Source organism: Periplaneta americana, chromosome 5 (assembly GCF_040183065.1).
Source record: "Periplaneta americana isolate PAMFEO1 chromosome 5, P.americana_PAMFEO1_priV1, whole genome shotgun sequence".
NCBI lineage: Eukaryota > Metazoa > Arthropoda > Insecta > Blattodea > Blattidae > Periplaneta > Periplaneta americana.
The window spans coordinates 52,720,433-52,742,843 of record NC_091121.1 but is presented as its reverse complement, the minus strand read 5'-3'; the positions used below and the strand labels follow the sequence as shown (position 1 = coordinate 52,742,843).

Here is a 22,411-nt window from a genome sequence, read left to right as displayed (position 1 = left end):
CCAATTCTATGCAGGTGTTTAGCCAAACAATCATAGCCTGTTGCCAATCTAAATGCAGCTTCAGACGATTTGCGTGGTAAATCGGGAATTAACTGTGGATTTTGATGCAGAGAGTTCCATTTTTTCCCTTGAGATTGTGTTATCAAATTTTGTTTGTTAAAGTCTAAGTATGTAGATTTAATAAATCTTTTCACAGAGTAATATGTAGATTTAGTAACAGGTCTGTAAGTAGCAGTGCTGCCCTTCTTTGCTAAAGCATTCGCATTCTCGTTTCCCAGGATTCCACAATGGGATGGTATCCATTGGAATACAATTCTTTTATTGAGTGATATTAATTGAGAGAGCATTTTAGTTATTTCTCCTGTTTGAGATGAAGGTGTGTGTTTAGAGACGATTGATAGAATAGCTGCTTTGGAGTCTGACAATATAACTGCATTCTTAAATTTATTGATGTGGCATAGAAGATTCCTGAGACTTTCACTTATTGCAATGATTTCACCATCAAAACTTGTTGTTCCATATCCAAGAGATCTATAAAGTGAGAAGAGACAGCACGTAACACCTGCACCGGCACCTTTTTCTCTGGAGATCAAGGATCCGTGAGTGTATAAATGAAGCCAGTTTTGTGGAGGGTACCTAATAATAATTGTCTCTAAAGACAATTGTTTCAGTATTTCAGTGTTTACTTCTGATTTCAGTATTTCTTCTGTTAAATTTAGATTATATTCTATATTTAATAGAGTTAAAGGGTTTGGCTGCAGAAGGGTATCTGTCGGATACTGGGGGGAGAGCCATTAATCCTTCCCATTGAAGGCTTTAAGGAACCAACCTGGACAAATACCCAATGTCCGATCCCTACCTTCCCGTGGTGCAGCTGTTAGTAAGCGTAATTTTACGAGCTGAACTAAAGGGAGGGGCTACTCATCAATTAGCACTAGTCAGCTTGATGAGTTAATGATTGAATTTGGTATAATTTTCCTCTATTTAATACCTAATTCCCTCTTTACCCTTTCCTATCCAGTCCTCTGACTGAACTCTTACTTTCTTCGACCCCGACGGCATTAAAGCATTCGAGGCCTAGGGGTTCATTTCCCTTTCCTTCCTCCTCTTTCTACTTTTCTGTTCCTAGTGCTAACCTGCTATGGCACTAAAATCGTCCTCCGGTGGCTTAAGGAGGGAAAGCTGGTGATCACCAGGATCTCCCAGCTAGGTCCAATGGACCCGTCGACCAACAGCAGGTGTGGTCCTCCAGACATTCTGGGGGTTGTGTGTGAATGAAGTAGCCACCAAAACGTTAAAATATGGTGTTCACTTAAATCGGCTACAACTTGCCATTTAACCACTCCAATATGAAATGAGTACCATTAAGGTAAAATTATCCGGAGGTAAAATAGTCCCCCAATCGGATCTCCGGGCGGGGACTACTTTAAGGGTATATGTACGTGAACGACCACAAATATTATCAGAAAATGCGGGCTCTAAATTTCTAAAATTTTATAAGAAAATGAACTCATAATTTAAAAAAAAAATACAAGGTACTACAACAAGACTTATTAGAACTTAAATATCTGATAAAAGTATAAAAAAGGTTACTAATAATGTTTTTCAAACCAGTTTTATCAGAGTATGAAAAAAAAATTCTGAAGTTACATCATTTGGTAACCATAACATTGTTATGGTCTCTTTGACATCTTTAATATTTTTCCTGCATGTAATAAACACTTATTTCTGAAAAGCAGACTACTCTCAGACATGTAGAGTTGTTTATTTTAATACAATTAATTCTTTATTTGTTCTATATAAAATATATTAAAATTTACATAATGTTTTGTGACCTAATTTTTCTATTTTCAAAGAAATGGGCATTATTGTAGTCTACCTTTTGCATAAATGCATGTTACATCAATGTACAAAATTTCAGAATTCTATCTCTAACGGTTGTGGAGTTATGAAATATGTGTGAAAATTTTCAAATTTTGGGAAATTTAATTTGAAGTAAAAAGTAAATTCTTAAAAATATTATTAGTAACCTTTTTATATCTTTATCAGATATTTGAGTTCTAATAAGTCTTGTTGTGGTAGCTTGTATTTTTTGTCCAATTGTGGGTTCATTTCCTTATAAAATTTTAGGGATTTAGAACCTGTATTTTCTGAGAATATGTGTGGTCGTTCACGTACTTAGAAATGTTTTTAATGAACAGAACTAGACTCTTGCGGAAGTTTCTAAATAGTCTTAAATGACCAATTCGTTATTTTTTTCTCCTCTCTCTCTCTCTCTCTCTCTCTCCTTCCTTTTTTTTTCTCTTTTTTATTATCTTGATATATTACTTAATCATTTGTGTTTGCATGCCATTTAGTACGACTTTGCTAATCAACATTTTATGTCTTGTAACCCACATGTATTCTCCTATTAGTATATTAACTGTATATTATATCTGAAGTGAATTAATCGTCAAATTTATCTCGAGCATTTTAGGTCTTATAAATTGTGTGTGTGCGTGCGTGTGTGTGTGTGTTTTTCCCCCTTATGTTATGTAACTGATTTTGATTATGTGTAATTTTCTACTTTATTTTATATATTATGTAACCGATCTTGACTATTTGTAATTTTATATTATGTAATTGATCTTGTCTATTGTAATTTTCTACTATATTTTATGTAATTTCTAAGGTATTTTCTTTTGTGTTGTTTTGTAATCTAATTTTGTATTTCATGTATATTATTGTAACCTGGTTGAGTGGAAGAGAAGGCCTCATGGCCTTAACTCTGCCAGGCAAAATAAACCTACTACTACTACTACTACTACTACTGCTGCTACCGCCACCGCCCCCGCCCCCACCCCCACCCCCACCCCCACCCCCACCACCACCACCACTACTACCACCCTTAATGGTACAGAATCAACTAAACATCTTACAGTGGAATGCTGGTGGAATAACATCAGCCAAGAAGACTGAACTAGCCAATATACACTCCGTTAATAGTATACACACATTTGTTTAATAGACTTTAATTGCAGTGACTCAAATTACATGCACAAGATCGCTCTGAATTAGTCCGCATAGAAGAATACTGCAACAATAAGTCCATAGAGCCCTAATACTTCTGCGAAGATAAGGATGAGGATCATCCCTATGAAGAGTCTAGGCTGTTGGGCATTCCCGCGCACTCCACTGTCACCAACGATGCCGATAGCAAAGCCGGCAGCCAGTCCACTTAAACCCACAGCCAGTCCGCCCCCGAAGTGAAGGAAACCTCTGCAATTAGAGAAATGAACATCAGTAAAGTTCATTGTTCTTTGAATATGCATGTCAGTAGCGTATAAAATGTTATGTTTTATTTAACGACCCTCGCAACTGCAGAGGTTATATCAGCGTCGCCGGATGTGCCGGAATTTTGTCCCGCAGGAGTTCTTTTACATGCCAGTAAATCTACTGACATGAGCCTGTCACATTTAAGCACACTTAAATGCCATCGACCTGGCCCGGGATCGAACCCGCAACCTTGGGCATAGAAGGCCAGCGCTATACTAACTTGCCAACCAGGTCGACTCAGTAGCGTATAATAAGATAGAGATAGAGATAGTTTATTTTGCAAAAACATGTGGAACATGTATGGCATCGTCATATACAATCTATACTAATAATAAATCTGTAGCCGAAATTTTTCTGGTAACTTTCGATTTTCCAAAAATAATTGGTCCTAACATATTTTATAATTAACCACCCCGAAACCGAAAATAGCTTTTTTGAAATTTTTGTTTGTATGTCTGTCTGTCTGTCTGTCTGTCTGTCTGTCTATTTGTTACCTTTTCACGCGATAATGGCTGAACGGGTTTCGATGAAAATTGGAATATAAATTAAGTTCGTTGTAACTTACATTTTAGGCTATATGGCATTCAAAATACATTATTTAAAAGGGGAGTTATAAGGTGGCCTGAATTAAATAAATCGAAATATCTCGTTTATTATTGATTTTTATGAAAAATGTTACATAACAAAAGTTTCTTTAAAAATAATTTGCGATAAGGTTTATTCCTTGAAACATTTTGATAGGACTGATATTTAATGAGATAAATGAGTTTTAAAATTAAAATAACTGCCATCTAAGGCCGTGTAATGAATTAAAAAACAAATGACTTAGTCTGTAAGGGGCCTTGGACAACAACAATCGAAAGCTATGAAAGATAGCCTACAGAGAATGTTTCTGTGTTTGTATGAAGTAATATCGGAAGCTAAATTAACCGATTTGTATAATTAATTATTATTTCACCATTGGAAAGTGTAGTTTCTCTAGATGGACATAATGCTATAATGTTATTACAGTAACTTCTGATATAATATAATATAATATAATATAATATGTAATATTATATAATATAATTTAGGTTATTTGAAGGGTTCACAACCATAGTGGGCCACGCGCCATTTACTGAATACGTAGAAAATAAGGGTTAAAATTAAGTTATTACCATAATTCAATGGAAACCTATAACAAGTAAAATAAAATATACACATTAAATCTAAATGATGTCAATCTTCATTAAACTATGGTTGCATGTAATAAAAATTAAGAAACAGGTCGGTGTGCCTACATACACACGTCAAAACAGACAGCAACGCCACCATTGCTTTTCGGTAATCGTTTCTTGCGCGAGCTATACTAACTTCTCTGTTAAAAAAAACATCGTACTTGCCTCAGCCCAGCGGCTGGGCTAATTCAGAGTCATAATGTGACAACGCTGCATAACTAACAGGCATGCAACGTATGATGTATTATGTTTTGGGTAAGGCACGAGTTAGCAGAGTGGTGTGAGTGTGGTCGTCTAAGCTTGGCGAGAATAGTAGCTTCTATACCATACATGGGCACAATTTTCGGTTACGTGAGGCACTCGATTTGAAATAGTTTGTTTACTAGGAGAGGAGACTGCAGAGTTGGATGGAAAATATAAACTGCTGTGACCTACGTCACCTTATCGTAATCGCTAAGGCGGTCAGTGGCGAATTATTAGGAAAGCGCTTGGTTAACGTGAGATACTCGAAAACTTTTATTCAATCTGGAAAATTAATTCGGCAGCTTTAATCATAAACCTCTTTACTATTTCTCCATCATTGAATTGATTTAAATCACAGGCGAGAAATTGCGTAACTAGCCAATAATATTCCATCATGTTGTCTACGTTTATTTTCTTGAATATTCTGGCGTTTATCAAGATTGCTTAGTAGATTTTCACGTTCGCGACCAAAAATAATTTCAGAAAATCATATTTCGTTTTCTACGCACATTTGATATTTTTCTTTTCATAAATTTCTTTTGGAAATAATACGTAGAAACGACAGTTAATTCCTCGTATCTTTTAATGCAGCGTGTTTAAGGCATAATGTCGTATTTAATATACTATGCAAATGTTAATATCATACATTTTCTTCGGAATAGTACGAAAAATAACATTTAATTTGTCTTACCTTCTAATTCAGCATGTTCTTTATGACATAAGGACTAATGTCGTTGTATATTAAATTTATTAATGCCTAATAGGATTTTCGAGCATAACCTTCTAAACAGCAAAATAACTCTTCCTCCCATTTCTCATGAAATAATCGTTTTCTAACGCATACACACTGATTTGATAATGCCATTATGCCACCACTGATATTGCTTATGAAACTGATATAGAATCTGCCCACGCCTAGGAGCTATGTGAGGGAGGAAAGGGGTCTGTGAGGATGATGTCACTCAGAGCGATAATCTATGTGAAGGTCAGTGAGGCAGAAATTTTCAATTGAGGCACGATGCCCAAGTATGTTCTATACTAATGGCTAACGAAATCGATGTCTGAACAGTTAAGTTTTGTTATTACGCAGGCGCGGTATGCGTCTCTTTCCTTATTTTCCATTACTTTCTCAATCTAACAGTCCACATCGCCACAGTTTTATGTGGCATGTATGTATGAATGTAGAAATGAAATGATCATTTTGGTCACTAAACTAAAGTAGGCTAAGTTCATATCGTATAAGTTTGCTACGGAACTTAGGCTCTTAGATCTGTTCTTTCTTTTTTACAATGATTTATGAAATTTTAAAATGTTGATGAATGTCCCTCAGCCGCTTTTTCGAGCGTGCAACATTTACGCGAAATTTATAACGATCTACAACAGTGATCGGCAAAGATTACGTTATATAAAATGCAGCCCGCAATACACGGATACCAAAACTGCTTTAACATTGAATGAACAAGAGGAGGGACATCATGCCTTACCCCTCTGTGCTGTTTGTGTATTAAGGGGTTGATACGTGAATCACGAAATGCCAATCACTGATTTACCAATATACATGTTCAGCGCTGGCACTTATGTACAACAATGACGTAGAATATCTTTTAAGCGTGCGCCTGTATGCGATTCTGAAATTGTACGTCACTTTTGCACTTGATTTAAACGGTAGAAATGTCCGCACTGGAAATGCCTGACCTACAAGAAGCCTACAATGTCTTGGTTAAGATCCAGATTTCTGGGTAGTATGTTGTTATGGAAATTTCCATTGTTTTGTGAAACTTGATGCATATGTTACGTTAAAGGAAATTAATATTGTGGAATACGAAGAAGACTACAGAAAGATTTGTAATGCTCTAATCCAAATGATATACACATAAGCTTAGCATTGTTTAGAAAGATCTCAACTTCTTTGGCTTAATAGAGCGTTTATAAATGAAAATGCATTCTTACTGGTAATCTGTGTAATTATTTCCACGTTTCTTCATGTCGTTAATAATTATTACGGCAATGACAACTCCATAGATTGCAATTATTCCAGCCATAATGACGGGAAGTATCGACTTCATGATGAGATCGGGTTTTGTCGGCGAAATGGCTGAAATTGCTACTGCAGATTTAGCAGTTCCATAAGCTGCACCAAATCCTAGAAGAGTCATAAATATATATTATTTATATGATACAGTTTATAACAATTATTTACATAAAGACTAAAAACATAAACTCTATTCACATTGTAATGAGAAAATTTAACATGATTTCAGGTTAAAAGTCTTAAAGATGATTAGTAATTTGTACCGTAGAACAGAGTAAATTTGACCACTTCTCACATATATTACAATTTACACGTTCAGAATGATCATAAAAATGAGATGAATACAGTGCTTAGATGCATGAATATGCAGGTGCAGATTTTAACAGCTTATTCCTTAGAGAAAGTACAGTAAATTCTAATACTATTTTAGTCCCAATTGGATACTTTCTCAGAAAAAAAAACTTTCCCCTAAATTTTAACACCATTTTACTCGATAAGTATTATCTTACGATTCTGATTTTTACTTATCATTAGGAAAACTGATAAGGAATAATTGATCCCTTTGCAATTGTTCAGTAAAATGGGCGGTTTTCTTGCAAATTAAATAAAAAAATTAATACATGTCGTTCCTCTGATTGAGGTTCTGGCTGATATGTACAGATATGGAAATAAAATTTGGAGCTCCCTTATTGTATGTTTCGCTTACAACAAATTGCGCATGTGCAGTAATCAAGTTTATTCACTATCATCGTGTGCAATTCGGAGACTCCTTTGAACGCGCACTTAACAGATTTACGACTTCCTACACTAATCCCTTTGACCATCCCATTCACGTGGATATGAAGAGAGTCTGTGAATTTTTTTAAACGAGGGTTGTGATTGGTTAATAACAGGCGAAGACAAGTAAGGAAGATTTAATGACAACCAATTAGTAGGGGGCAATAGAAGGTATGTTGGCAAAGTCCTTGGTGTGAAACTGCATTCCATGATATAAAATGAATTATACTTGTGGACAGTCGTGTGAAATTGTTGCCTACATACAGGTAGACTCCTATCAAGACTCGCTCCAAATTTAATTCCGTATCTGTACGTCTATTTTCAGGCAGTACGTCTCACTTGACGATATGTGTCAGAGGAAGAACAATTGTTTATATCTGAAGTCTGATTAGTGTATATGTAGGTACTCGGCGATGTATGCAATGGATAGGAAAAGTAACTGACCACCCTACCCCATTATCTTCTGGCCTAGTTGCCTCATAAGTTTTGCCTTCTTGGTGTCACTTGTGGGGTTCAGACCTGTCTTCGGACAGTTGACCAAACAAATAATACAAATCGTTATTTCCTGCCAATAAGTCTGACAACCTACAGGAGTGACTGAGGGAGGGAACTCTGCTATTCAGACCGAGTGCGTGTGTGCTCCCATCAAGACTCGCTCCAAATTGTAATTCCGTATGTGTACATAAATTCTACTAAAATTGAATATTTACCAAAATTAAAATGATTAATTGTTAATTTTGTATAAACTCCTAAAAGTTCTAAATTGAATTTTATAAAGTCCTATATGTCTCTCCTTTTTTAGCAACCAGAAATCCGTTCCCTAGTTAGGTATGATTGGGAAAACGCTGAAGATTGGACAGTATGTAGAAGCTGAGGATTCCCAATTTAATTCTTCGTACGTGCCTCAAGATGGCAGCTGTGACAAACAGCGTCAGGTCCTTGTGTACGCAAGTCACGCATATCCATGGGGAAGCAAGATGGGTGTCAATTGGAAACCGTCTGCATTGCATCACTTCCGGTATGGCCGTGGGCGACGAACGTCTCTTTGTAGATGCTGACATCTGTTGGACAAGACGAGAAGTAGGTCAACGCGGGGGAAGGCTCTGTGACTGCATCGGACTTCCCTGACGGATGTTTATTTAACGATGCCGATCCAGACAGAAACGTAGATCAAGTAAGAGGTTTGATTTGACCGTGACGTCGGTGAAGGAAGTAAAGTAACTAAATTTCTTCAACACTGCTGCGAAAAATACCTCAAGTGGAACTTTCACAGATGTGGAATGAATTTTTTTTTAGTAGTTTATTTTACGACGCTTTATCAACAGCTTAGGTTATTTAGCGTTTGAATGAGGTGAAGGTGATAATGCCAGTGAAATGAATCCGGGGTCCCACACCGATAGTTACACAACATTTGCTCATATGTTGGGTTGAGGGAAAACCCCGGAATAAACCCAACCAGGTAACTCGTCCCAACCGGGAATCGAACCCGGGCCACCTAGTTTCGCGGCCAGACGCGCTAACCGTTACTCCACAGGTGTGGACATAACGAATGAATCTTAATATATCCAGCTAATTAACTGCTTTTTCTACATTTGTAATATATGTCACCACAATAAATTTGTAGAGGTCTATGGAAGAAAACAGTGAGACTGTAGTATGTCGCTTCAAAATCTCGCGGATTGTTTATTATGTATGGAGAGAAACATTGTGCACAAATTAAAAATATAAGCTGGGATCAGATGAATGACTTTCAAGCTGATGAGGACGAAACTTTGTGAAAAGTCGCAGGAGACACATGCGCTTGAACGGTTCTCAGTGATCCTTCACTTTTCATCAGCTAGAACTGTAAACCAAATATAGAGTAAACGTTCCTTCATTTTTAAACTTATTTATATTGCTAAGTTCTATAATAATTGTATTGGTATAATTTATTTTCACTCACTTCCTATCCTGATCTTCGGTAAATGAACTAATTCCTGCTCAAATAGTGTCTATTTACAAAACACATTTTTTTGTATTACACAATTGCACGTAAATGTACACGTTTAAATCAGAACAGATCAGGATTTAAAAGTAAGTTGTGCCCCTGATAACATCAGATTTCCCATTCCCATGTTATAAAATGACAACATATAAAAGTGAACAATCCCTAGGATCTTCACTGTCTGAAAATTAACTTTTGGTAACGAACGCTAGATGGAAGTATAGTTGCAAGCTATTAATCCATGCAATTCCGTAAGGATTATAACGTGATTTATTTTACTGTCGCTAGATGACAGCACACAGAAATTGATACGAGTTGTCTTGAGGTTGATCAACCTGTTATATGTGACTAGGGGTTTATCTGGGAATTAAAACACAAAACAATCATAGACCACTTCCAATACCATGTACAACTTTGCATTTGCTATGGGTAGGCCTAAGAATGACTGACTGAGCTGTGAATGTGTTGTAAAAGTTAAAGTAGAGGGTCTACAGACATAACGAAGTAGAGGAATTACGAACAACATTGATGTTTCTTTCACTCAATAAAAACTAAGCTTAATTATTTTAAATAGTAAGTACACATCAGCCCTATGTGAAGCTAATAGTGTTGTGACAATTTAGATTAGATCAGTAATGTTCCCAGAATATGATTTTCGTCAGGTCTTGTTTCTTAATTAATAAATGAATCTTATGGTGAAGAAAACTTGACAGTGGCGCTGTTTTAGAGTTAGTATTGACACAGTCGTCAAAGATTAGACGACTTATGGCTCAGGTTTGATAAGCTAGTGATTGATGATAATACTGAATCAACAATACATGTGCAGCTCTTAAGCCTGTAAGCAAGAGAGCGAAGAGAGCAACGATTTGGTTTGGCAGGAAATTTTCTAGAAAATATATGGTACCGGTAACATTTTAAGCTCAAAAAAAGTAACGAAAAATTTTCCTCCTCAAAACACTGCTATTATACAATACGCATTTATTAGTGGACACTGGTTTAATTAAATAGTGACTACGATTTATTAATCTGTAATTTGGTGTAAGGTGTTGTGGTGTTAGATAATTAAATATAACAGTGAACCGAATGAGCTGATAAAGAATAGGAACATAATAAATCATATAAAATCGCTAAGATTAGGATGATTTGATCATGTAAATAGAATGGAGAATAATAGACTGGTCAACCAAATATACAAATGGAAACCAATAGTTAACAGAAAGCAGGGTAGACCAAAAAATAGATGGGAGGATGATGTCCTGAATGATTTGAAATTGATGAAGGTGGAAAATTGGACAAAGATAGTTGGAAGCCGTAAGGAATGGAAGAAAGTTGTTGAGAAGGCCTAAACTTTCATCTGAGAGTTGTAGAGCCTGAAGAAGAAGAAGAAGAAGAAGAAGAAGAAGAAGAAGAAGAAGAAGAAGAAGAAGAAGATGTTGTGGTATTACCATCTTTCGTAGCACTAATAGTAAGAAAGAAACTTTTACGCATTCATCTTTTTGTATTTAAAAGTTTGCCCTTTTGCAAATTTTCTCAGTGAGGGTTTCTACGTCAGTTGTCCTGTAACTACTCTACAGTGGTAACACAAGCGTCTAGTTCTACATGTTATTTTGTGGGGATTTTCATTCATATACTGAACCTAAGACGAAGTGCATTGTTGGTGTAAGACTCCTGGTTATTTGGGACACGTAAACGCAGTGCTGTCATGAGGGGGCGGACCACTACTGTCGTCACTGGACTTCCGGTGTCCAATCAGAGTAAAGGCGTGACAAGTGAATACGAATCAGTCACTCGTCGTCATGGAAACAGCGCGCTCCTCCTCAGCACTTCACATTTTTGGTATTTGTCTGTACTGAGGCGTGCGCTGCTCGTTTTCATTCATTTGTTTATTGCTCGACAAGAAGGAAATGAAAGCTGGGATTATTGTCACGGGGTATGTTTCCACAGCAACCATTGACGTTAAGTAATCACAGGAGCGGGAAGCTGTCCAATTGAAGGAATCGGCACATATGAAACAGGAAGTTATACAAGTCTTGTCGATCTGTTACGCCAACAATTAGACGCTTGCTGGATCATTGCGTCATGCGTGCTACCCGAAGTTGCTCCTCCAGGATGTGCGCCCATAAAGTGAATCATCAGTTTCCACTTGCCTGCGGTCCTCATTGTTGCAGTTTCAACTTTCAATTCCTGTCTACTGATACGTTCAACCATCACAGGAAATCATAGTCCATCTGAGCGTCTGTCTGTCCCTCTACTGGTCCTTTCGTTCTGTCTGTCAGTGCATCCATCTAGTCTGTATGACTATGCGTTCGTCTGGAAGTTAGTCCGTCCTTTCTTTCGTTCCTATTCTTTCCTCTATGTATTCTTTGTCTTCAAATATCTTGGAGCAACAGTAACAAATATAAATGACACTCAGGAGGACATTAAACGCAGAGTATGGGAAATGCCTGTTATTATTCGGTAGAGAACCTTTTGTCATCCAGTCTGCTGTCAAAAAATCTGAAAGTTAGAATTTATAGAACGGTTATATTACCGATTGTTCTGTATGGCTGTGAAATTTGGACTCTCACTTTGAGAGAGGAACAGAGATTAAGGGTGTTTGAGAATAAGGTTCTTAAGAAAATATTTGGGGCTAAGAGGGATGAGGTTACAGGAGAATGGAGAAAGTTGCACAACGCAGAACTGCACGCATTGTATTCTTCACCTGTCATAATTAGGAACATTAAATCCAGACGTTTGAGATGGACAGGGCATGTAGCACGTATGGGCGAATCCAGAAATGCATATAGATTGTTAGTTGGGAGGCCGGAGGGAAAAAGACCTTTGGGGAGGCCGAGACGTAGTTGGGAAGATAATATTAAAATGGATTTGAGGGAGATGGGATATGATGGTAGAGACTGGATTAATCTTGCTCAGCATAGGGACTAATGGCGGGCTTATGTGGGGGCGGCAATGAACCTCCAGGTTCCTTAAAAGCCAGTAAGTAAGTAAGTAAGTATTCTTTGTCTTCACTTTTTAACATGTTTTATTTGTCAGAGGCATGTGTCATCATTCCAGGTTCATATGAGAGGCAGAAAATTCCTTCTCTGCCTGGGCTCGAACACGGATTCACCGTGTTGTAACCGGAAATTCTACAATCCTTTGAATATATCTATGGTGCGCGGTCAAAAGGGCGAAAGTCAGAAATTGTTGGTTTTGAGTTATGACCTCCATACAGTATGAATACAAAAATACACTTCTCCTGATTCTATACAGAGTGGGAGGGGTATACGTGCAAATACTGTGTTTTGACATTTGTTTAAAAACAGTACTAGTGAAATAAAGCCCTATTTACTTTTTCCCTTGCCTTTATAGTTTTTCCATAAATATCTGACGTATTTTACGGTATGAATAGTAGTACTATGAAACGCCCATCACTTTAGATCAACTTTTTGAAGGTGCGACCCATTTTTGGGAGAGACTTTTATTACGACCCCCCCCCCCCGACTGTTGTACCGTACCGGTACTTAACCCCATTCGAAAGATGCAAATCCCTGTGGATATCGCCCAAAGAATTAACAAAATAGAAATTTGTTATGGTACAACGACACGAAACATTAGGTAAACATAATTACATTCCGGGAAAAGCCCCAACTAGGTAACTTGTCCCAACCAGGATTTGAACCTGGGTCCGCTCATTTCACGGTTAGACGCGCTAATCGTTACTCCGCAGCGGTGGACCAAAAAAAAACATAGTTCAATACAAATCGAAAATGATGCTTGCGCTCTTTCCAACGAACATAGAGAGGAATTTGATTTCAAGTCGATATCACTTCACAAAAAGAAATTTGATTCATTTCACTCTAATAAAGAAATTAAAGGAAAGTTAGGTACGTATTATACGACAAATACTGAGATTATTTTTGCGGACATGCACAATTTTAAACAACAGTTTTGTGAGTAGGGTACTCAAAACAATTACAATAGTCATAGATGAATACCGAATCAGTTTTTGTACAGTTGCGTTCAAATGGCTCAAATTCCAAAGTAATATGAAAAAAAAAAACTCACTGAAATATACATTCACTGATGGAATGTTGAAATTTTGGTTCAAAAGAATGCAAGAATATCTCGAGCTTGCAAAAATAAAAAAAAAAAACTTAAATTTTATGCAACAATTCTGTAGTGCTCGGGAAAAGTGGCACAAGTCAAAAATGTTAATTTTACAGGAGAATGAAAAATACGGTCTTAACACTGGTTTATGTCGATTTGATTTTCTTCTGTATGAATTATTATAATGGGAGAAATACTTATGTCTCTTTTCCCAAGCGAGCAGATGTTCCGTAAGTTGTCAATAAATTAATAAAAAATGTTTGTGGAAACTGACTTATGCCACTTTTCCCAAGCACTGCAGAATTGTAACCTCGCATTTATGCACAATAGGCTAACTTCCTCGTCTATGATTGAAAACAAAATCAAGAAGTCTCCTTGGAATAGAAAATGATATCACTGTGTGTATCGAATGAAGAGTCCAGATTTGAGAAGCTACATTCTGAAAAAGTCACAATTATCGCTTTAATTATTATTTATTTCATAAACACTGAAACATTATTTTGATGTTCATGTTTAACTTCACGTTTCCTCATAAATGCTAAGGCATTTTGTTTTATTTTGTAAATCATCTCGCGACCCCCCAAAGGTTTGGGACCCACAGTTTGGGAACTACTGGTTTAGACTATACGCACGTCATTATTATTATTATTATTATTATTATTATTATTATTATTATTATTATTATTATACTCCAGCTTAAACAGTTAAGGGTGAAATTCAAACTATTACAGTACAAAATAAATCATGAATGTAATCCGAATGGAAAAAGGTGATTGTGTTTGGATACACGATAAATTATTTTATAATCTGTTATGCCACGAAGACCTTCATGTCAAGCCTGCAGTAGACAACCCCCGCAAGCTTAGACTTCCGCGTAACTAGGTGGCTTTTAGTGGGTCCCTTAAGGAGCACATATTTTGTATTAAGTAGGATTGCAATGTAAAAATGCCTGTCAAATCGGCAAACCCAACCATGACACAGTTTCGGTGGGTATAGAATATTTTATTGTGAATTTCAACGTCTGGTTAATTACAATAATTAATGTTTTAAATAACATAGTTGTTTTTAAGTGTTTGTGCCTCTCTTGAAGTTTTAGTATCTTTGGAGATGGGTCCCAGACTTAAGGAGGTTGAGAACCTCTGGTATATATGTGTACCATCTTCCTTAATTATGTAGACTGTGGAATGTTAGATTTTCAGGCCATCATAATGATATCAGTCCTCATTTCAAATTTTGCTTTTGCTCTATTGAAAGCTTTCAATTAATGATTAATGTCCTTTTTACCGCGCACCTCAGACATAACCATTTCATTCCTCGTATTTCGTTTGGACTATGATATTGAATACGGAACACGCATAGTTGCGATATAAAACGTTTGTGCGAGATCGTGCGTATTTGCTTGTTTTCCGCACAGAACCAATACGCGGTAAGTGTGAAATACCACATTCAGTATTCCCAACGTAACACACATAACAATTTCCCTCTTCTTACCGCTTAAGCGCGACATTCATTTTACTGCTTTAGGCTTTTAACATATTATTTTAGAGACGTTTAACATAGTAATAATTATAAATTTGAAACTTACCACTGCAATTTCACCTAAATTGCAATGTTAATTATTGTTTTTAAATATTTGCAAAAATTAAGTAAAGTCTACTACTCCACGAAACTTATTGCATTCCTGATACAAGTAACATTAAGGAAGCCGTGAAAAAATCAACGAGATTCCAGATGCCGATGTTATTACTGCAATATGTTATATAAATAATATTGTTAAAATATTAAAATGAAAAATAAATCATTACATAACCTTACCGTTTGTTTTAAGTTCGCATTTATAGACTGGGGAAAAAAAAGACAGACTTATATCACGGCCTGCTGGAGTATAGTAAACACAGAAAACATTTTACAGCAACAATGTTGAAGAAAGATATTTTGGTGTTCCGAAGTTGGCGTCATTAAACAGAAACCAACATGAAGATTTCATTGCAACAAATTAGAAATTCGTCTTTCAGGTATGTAATAAACGATCTTCGCACAAAATAATGTACGATACACGAGCGGTATGTTTGTTTTCATGTTCTCGGAAATTAAAAAAGCTCAACTACGTTTCGCTTTTTCAGTCTTTTCCTCGACCATGAAAACGTCAACATACCGCTCTTGTAGCACATATTACTATAGTGTAACATAAAAACCCTTATTAACACACATTCAGTCTGTGTTCATCAGGACTTGAACTAGAGGTTCCATTGGAAGAAGCCAATGCACTAGTCACTGATGCTGTAGAAAAATGTAGTCTCTGAGAGTTATCATAGGCCTACATGTGGAGAGACTTTTACTTCTCATGAGAGAATAATTGCATATTGAAAGCATTAGCTGTAAATAACATGGAGATGTGTTTGGAAGCTTCCACTCCACAGAGATATCATTAGTCCGAGAGAAGATTCCATCTGTCCCGTTACACTACCCCATTAACACACCCTTATCGTGGGAAATGTCCAGCCAACCATGGCAACATGGCGCGTAGCGAATCCCACATTGTTATTGCTTCATTATTCAAATAAAAAAAAAGGCTGCAAGATGGAGCACCTGCCATATCAATCACCAGGGCAACCGAGTTCGTCTAGTTGTCTTTTGTTCACGTAGTACATGATTGCCGATTGATTTGTCTTCATTTTGAGAACGAACGCGTCATACATTCGTCTTCATTGACAACTCTTGTAACTTCAAACGAGTCTTGACCAAAATAAGTTCAGATGTGATCTCTTAATATAGCCTACCATGTTACTTAAGTTAAATTTAAGAGATGATCTTGGAGGAAATACTAAATTTGTAGAAATACAAGAAGACAATAAAAAAGTAACAGGGGATTTATAAAATCCCTGTCATTGCGTGAATAGTAAGTTATTTATAAGTTATATTAAGGGAGGTACCTAAGTTTCTACTAATCGAGGACGATCACTTGGTGGCCCGGTCGAGGCAAGTTACCTGGTTGAGGTTTTTTCTGGGGTTTTCCCTCAACCCAATATGAGCAAATGCTGGGTAACTTTCGGTGCTGGACCCCGGACTCATTTCACCGTCATTATCACCTTCATATCATTCAGACGTTAAATAACGTCAGATGTTGATACAGCGTCGTAAAATAACCTACTAAAATTATCGCTTGGGCTGTAATTAAATAATTAGTTCGAGGCGAGCGAATTCCGCTTAACTCACGAATTGCATACAATGTTTTTTCCACTTCCACATTTTACATAACAAAAATATATTCTTCATTTTACATGATTTGATATTAGAACTGTTGGCAGGGTCGTCGAGTTTTGAACATTCTTTTGTTTGCTGCTATGCGACCGTTTTACGAAACATATTTTCACTTTTCCATGGAAGTAATGTGACACGTCCCGTCGCCAATAGCAATCAGCAATACTATAGAGGATTTCACGTTAAGAAAAAAAGCGTTGGACATATGGGGCTATTCCAACAAATGACCAGTTGCCATAGAAACGCCTATCTACCACATAGCTTGTACAATGTATTCCGTAAACAACGGAAATTGTCACGGCTTGCTTGCGCGTATAGTGCTATTCCTATGTAACAGGTTGTATTAACTTTATTGGTTGCGTTTCACTTACTGTGTTATTAGTATAGCCTACATCTGGTAGCAGATATGGTTAAAGAACTTCTTATGCGTGTTGCATAATTTATCCTATATAGTTCTCTTTGTTTAGCCACTTACCAGTTACAGTGAAGGCTTATGTTATTTACTTCACTGTTTTAATAAATAGGTAAGGTAACCCTGGGTATGTCCACCCCTCATGGTTAAGAGTGCAGCCACTCGTAATAGTATTTCTCTGTTAGGGGGATCTTCTTCCCTTTCGTGATTGCGTGTCCAAGTTCCACTTAGCCAATTACCTATTCTGTGGAACAAGTTACAATTGTTTTTCTTCAGGCTGAAGTAAGTACTGTACTTTGATTCATACGGACTTCAAGGCCGAACCAGTGTTGCCTGATTATGAAATTATCCATGCTAGTATAAAGTCTTTAAAGCACAGCTATTCTTGCGTTTGAATTGCGTAGAAGGAAGAAAGAGACAAAATATATTCTAATGTACTTATTCATTTTCATTCTGTTTCGTCAGAAAGTAACTAATGAGACAATTTGTTTTAAATTTGTGTTGAAACGTTTGAAACATTTTCTTAGTAGAAGAAGGGGGCTAGTCATTGTCCAACTTAACGTTAAAATTCTACAGTGTTCCACGCAAATGACAAATTTCATTTTTACATTAAACTATTAAGGATCACTTATATATATGAGAGCACTTAACGCAGATACTCCTAAATTGATGACAAGTCCCGGTTTTTATCTGAGGAACGAGACGAACCGCGTAAAAACCTCGCGATTATAATGATGATGATGATGATGATGATACAATGGGAAATTTGAGAAAAAAGAATTGAAGGGTACGAGATCACGCGTCATTGCAAGGGAATTTAGGACTGTGATGAGGAATCTACTTGAGCTCCAAACCTGTTTACTACTTATCTAACTCCGTTTTGTACTATTCCACTAAAGGAAGTTAAATGGATTTTGAAGGGAAAAGCCGAAAATGGACGTAACCTAATAGCTTCCACATGAGAAGGGAGGACAATCGCTGACACGATCTAACAGCATGGGAGAATCGTCGAAGGTGTCAAACGCTTGAGCAGAGCGAGTGGTGAGAATGGTGTAAAATCTCGAGGCATATTAAATAGAGAATGGAGCGAGATGGACCGCATCGCGTGGAAAACTGCGTGGCACGACGTTCATCTTACGCTTTTGTTTCCATGGTACCACGAGTGACGTCAAAACGTTAAAACTTTTCTCTCTTTTACCTCAAAAGTTAAAAAAGAGGTTGAAACAGCAAGGATTAATCACTTGTGAGTACACAGTGACATACTATTGTGTCATCATCGTATTTATTTAATTCCTTCAGGAAATACGTTTTCCTTTCCTTCGTCCGTTCATGCTTACAAAAATGGGAAAGGCGTTCTCGGTACACGTCTCACTTTTCTCGATACCTTTCACAATGAGAAAGTTTTTTTTCTAATGTCTCTTGTCTTTCGACATTTCTGGCCTTCTCTCATGGCAGTGGCTTAAGTGTAACTCACTTTTGAGGTTTGGGCTCCCAGGATAGAATAATCATGATTATGCGGCGCCAGGAAAGATCTTAAATTTAACTTAACTTAAATTCCAGACCATGGATGGACACAAATAATTGCCTTGAAGAAAAAATTCCTGCGCTCTAACCGGAAATCGAATCCGGGACCTCACAACTATAGGCAGAAGCTCTGACTGCTAGACTATGAGACAGACTACGAGAACGTAAAAATGATTAACATTTTGCAAAAGTCAAATTTAAAATTTGGTAGCAGAATAGTGGATAGTTTTTCTATGTGAACGTTAACAGCAGCCCTACGGCCCTACGCGGACATGTGCTCTGTAAATGTCACAGGTCAACAACAGTCGCCACCATACTCCGTGGGCTATGATGTGCAGACGTTTTTAACAACGTGATGGACACTGTTTATGTGGTTTAGCGCTTTCTCTCTGAACTGCTCAGGATTCGAACCCGCATGTTTCGTCTGCAGGTGTTCATGACAGTTGTACAGAGAGAGACATGTACTTAATTTTTCATAAATAAACTTTTGTGTGTGGCAGGAAACTTCCAAATGAATTATTCATTATGTTTTAATTTGTCAGCCCAGTTAATGCCGTGTTAATATCACAGCTGTACAGCTACCGTCCTTGGATAGTAGCTTACTTTAATGGCTTCACCTTTCCAGCACGACATACTGGATTATGCTGAATTAGGCAATTAATAGCAACGACTTGGACAAGTCCAAAATTTCACCACCTTAGCCAGTTCCCACACTTTCTCCTCAAGTGGACCTGGTTCATACCAAAGTGTATTAACGTATAATATGAGCTAATGATCCTCTGAGAAGAAAGATGATCTGGAACTATTACTGAATTGACTATATAGTTTGAGAAGACGAATAAAATACTGTTGATGATGATGATGATGATGATTATTATTATTATTATCATTATTATTATTGTTATGCCTATTATTATTATTATTATTATTATTATTATTATTATTCACTGTGGGCTAAACCAAGGAGATGCACTATCACCTTTACTTTGTTAACTTCGCTCTAGAATATGTCATTAGGTAATTTCAGGATAACAGACAGGGTTTGGAATTGAACGGGTTACATCTGCTTCTTGTCTATGCGGATGACGTGAATATGTTGGGAGAAAATCCACAGACGATTAGGGAAAACACGGGAATTTTACTCGAAGCAAGTAAAGCGATAGGTTTGGAAGTAAATCCCGAAAAGACAAAGTGTATGATTATGTCTCGTAACTAGAATATTGTACAAATTGGAAATATAAAAGTTTGCGATTTATCTTTCGAAGAGGTGGAAAAATTCAAATATCTTGGAACAACAGTAACAAATATAAATGAGAAAATTAAACGCAGAATAAATATGGGAAATGCGTGTTATTATTCGGTTGAAAAGCTTTTGTCATCTAGTCTGCTGTCAAAAAATCTGGAAGTTAGAATTTATAAAACAGTTATGCTGTATTACCGGTTGTTCTGTATGGTTGTGAAACTTGGACTCTCACTTTGAGAGAAGAACAGAGATTAAGGGTGTTTGAGAATAAGGTTCTTAGGAAAATATTTGGGGCTAAGAGGGATGAAGTTACAGGAGAATAGAGGAAGTTACACAACACAGAACTGCATGCATTGTATTCTTCACCTGACATAACTAGGAACATTAAATCCAGACGTTTGAGATGGGCAGGGCATGTAGCACGTATGGGCGAATCCAGAAATGCTTATAGAATGTTAGTAGGATGCCGGAGGGTAAAAGACCTTTGGGGAGGCCGAGAATAGATGGGAGGATAATATTAAAATAGATTTGAGGGAGGTGGGATATGATGGTAGAGACTGGATTAATCTTGTATAGAATAGGGACCGATGGCGGGCTTATGTAAGGGCGGCAATGAACCTCCGAGTTCCTTAAAAGCCAGTAATTATTTATTTTTATTTATTGTTACATTCTCATATAAATAAGATTTGGTCTGCCACAAGTTGCATTTGGATTCATAAGAGTTGCAACCGAAATTTACTGCTTCAAAAGCTGATAATTTAGCTGTTTCCACACGCATACATACATACATACATACATACATACATACATACATACATACATACATAGTAGTAGTAGTAGTAGTAGTAGTAGTAGTAGTAGTAGTAGTAGTAGTAGTAGTAGTAGTAGTAGTAGTAGTAGGTTTATTTTGCCTGGCAGAGTTAAGGCCATGAGGCCTTCTCTTCCACTCAACCAGGTTTCAATAATATACATGAGATACAAATTTGATTAAAAAACAACACAAAAGAAAATACTTTAGAAATTACATAAAATATAGTAGGAAATTACAATAGACAAGATCAGTTACATAATATATAAAATAAAGTAGAAAATTACACATAATCAAAATCAGTTACATAACATAAGGGGAATACACACACACACACACACACACACACACAATTTATAAGACCTAAAATGCCCGTGACAAATTGGACGATTAATTTACTTGAGATATATTATTCAGTTAATATAGTAATTGGAGAATACATATGGGTGACAAGACATAAATGTTGATTAGCAGAGTCCTACTAAATGGCATACAAACACAAATGATTAAGTAATATATGAAGATAATAAAAAAGGAAAAGAGAAAAAAAAAGAAGAAGAGAGAGAGAGAAAAAAATAACTTGGTCATTTAAGACTATTTAGAAACTTCCGCAAGAGTCTAGTTCTGTTCATTAAAGACATTTCTAAGTAGAGTGTACTTAAAAGATTTTAGACTCCGACTGCTCCTGATTTGCATACATACATACATACATACATACATACATACATACATACATACATACATACATACATACATACATACATCTCAGCCGCGGATCCGAAATAAGGTAACTACATAACTTCTAGTCCATGTTTCTATCCCCGACAGACCGTTTGAGAACGTGTTATATTTGCAGAACAGAGTCGAACAATCTGCCAGGCCGGCGATGGCCACCTGGTTCTTGGACACCGTGTCGCTCCACACATGCAGGATAATGAACATTAGTGGGTGGTGGTAGTAGTAATAAAAGATTGCGGAGGGATAGGGGAGGGGGCAACCGTGGGATACAGCGTCTTGGCCGGTTCATTGGCCGTCGTGTCAAACTAGGGCCCGCGGGCCGATCACTTTATGAATGAAGAAGGGTTGATGGTGGGGATGCTGTTGGCGCGAAGCACTGCCGGTACAGCTCGGTGCATTGCGCTCTGCCACATGCACAGGGTTCCAGCATTCACATGTTTCTTGTTATTTCCTTGTTGTGTTTTCGCACCAATTCAGTTCCTTTTACATGTTGCGAATTGTATTATCAAATAGCCTATACAGAGTTTCTCACAGTAACGCACGAATTAAAATTACATACATACATACATACATACATACATACATACATACATACATACATACATACATACATACATACATACATACATACTCATTCTTTAAATTTAATTTAACATTTCACTGTAGCTGTTGAGGTTATGAAGAGGCATCACAGTTTTCGTACAAATATAATTTTATTGCTTCAACATTTGACATTTAGGCTATATGATGAAGGATCGGTAGGCTCTC

The 22,411-nt window shown here is 36.8% G+C and overlaps 1 protein-coding gene across 5 annotated transcripts in view; it reads left to right on the top strand.

The window, feature by feature from the left end:
* Positions 1-22,411, top strand: part of pnt (ETS transcription factor pointed) — an 835,053-nt gene that overhangs the window by 275,501 nt on the left and 537,141 nt on the right. The window lies entirely within an intron of this gene.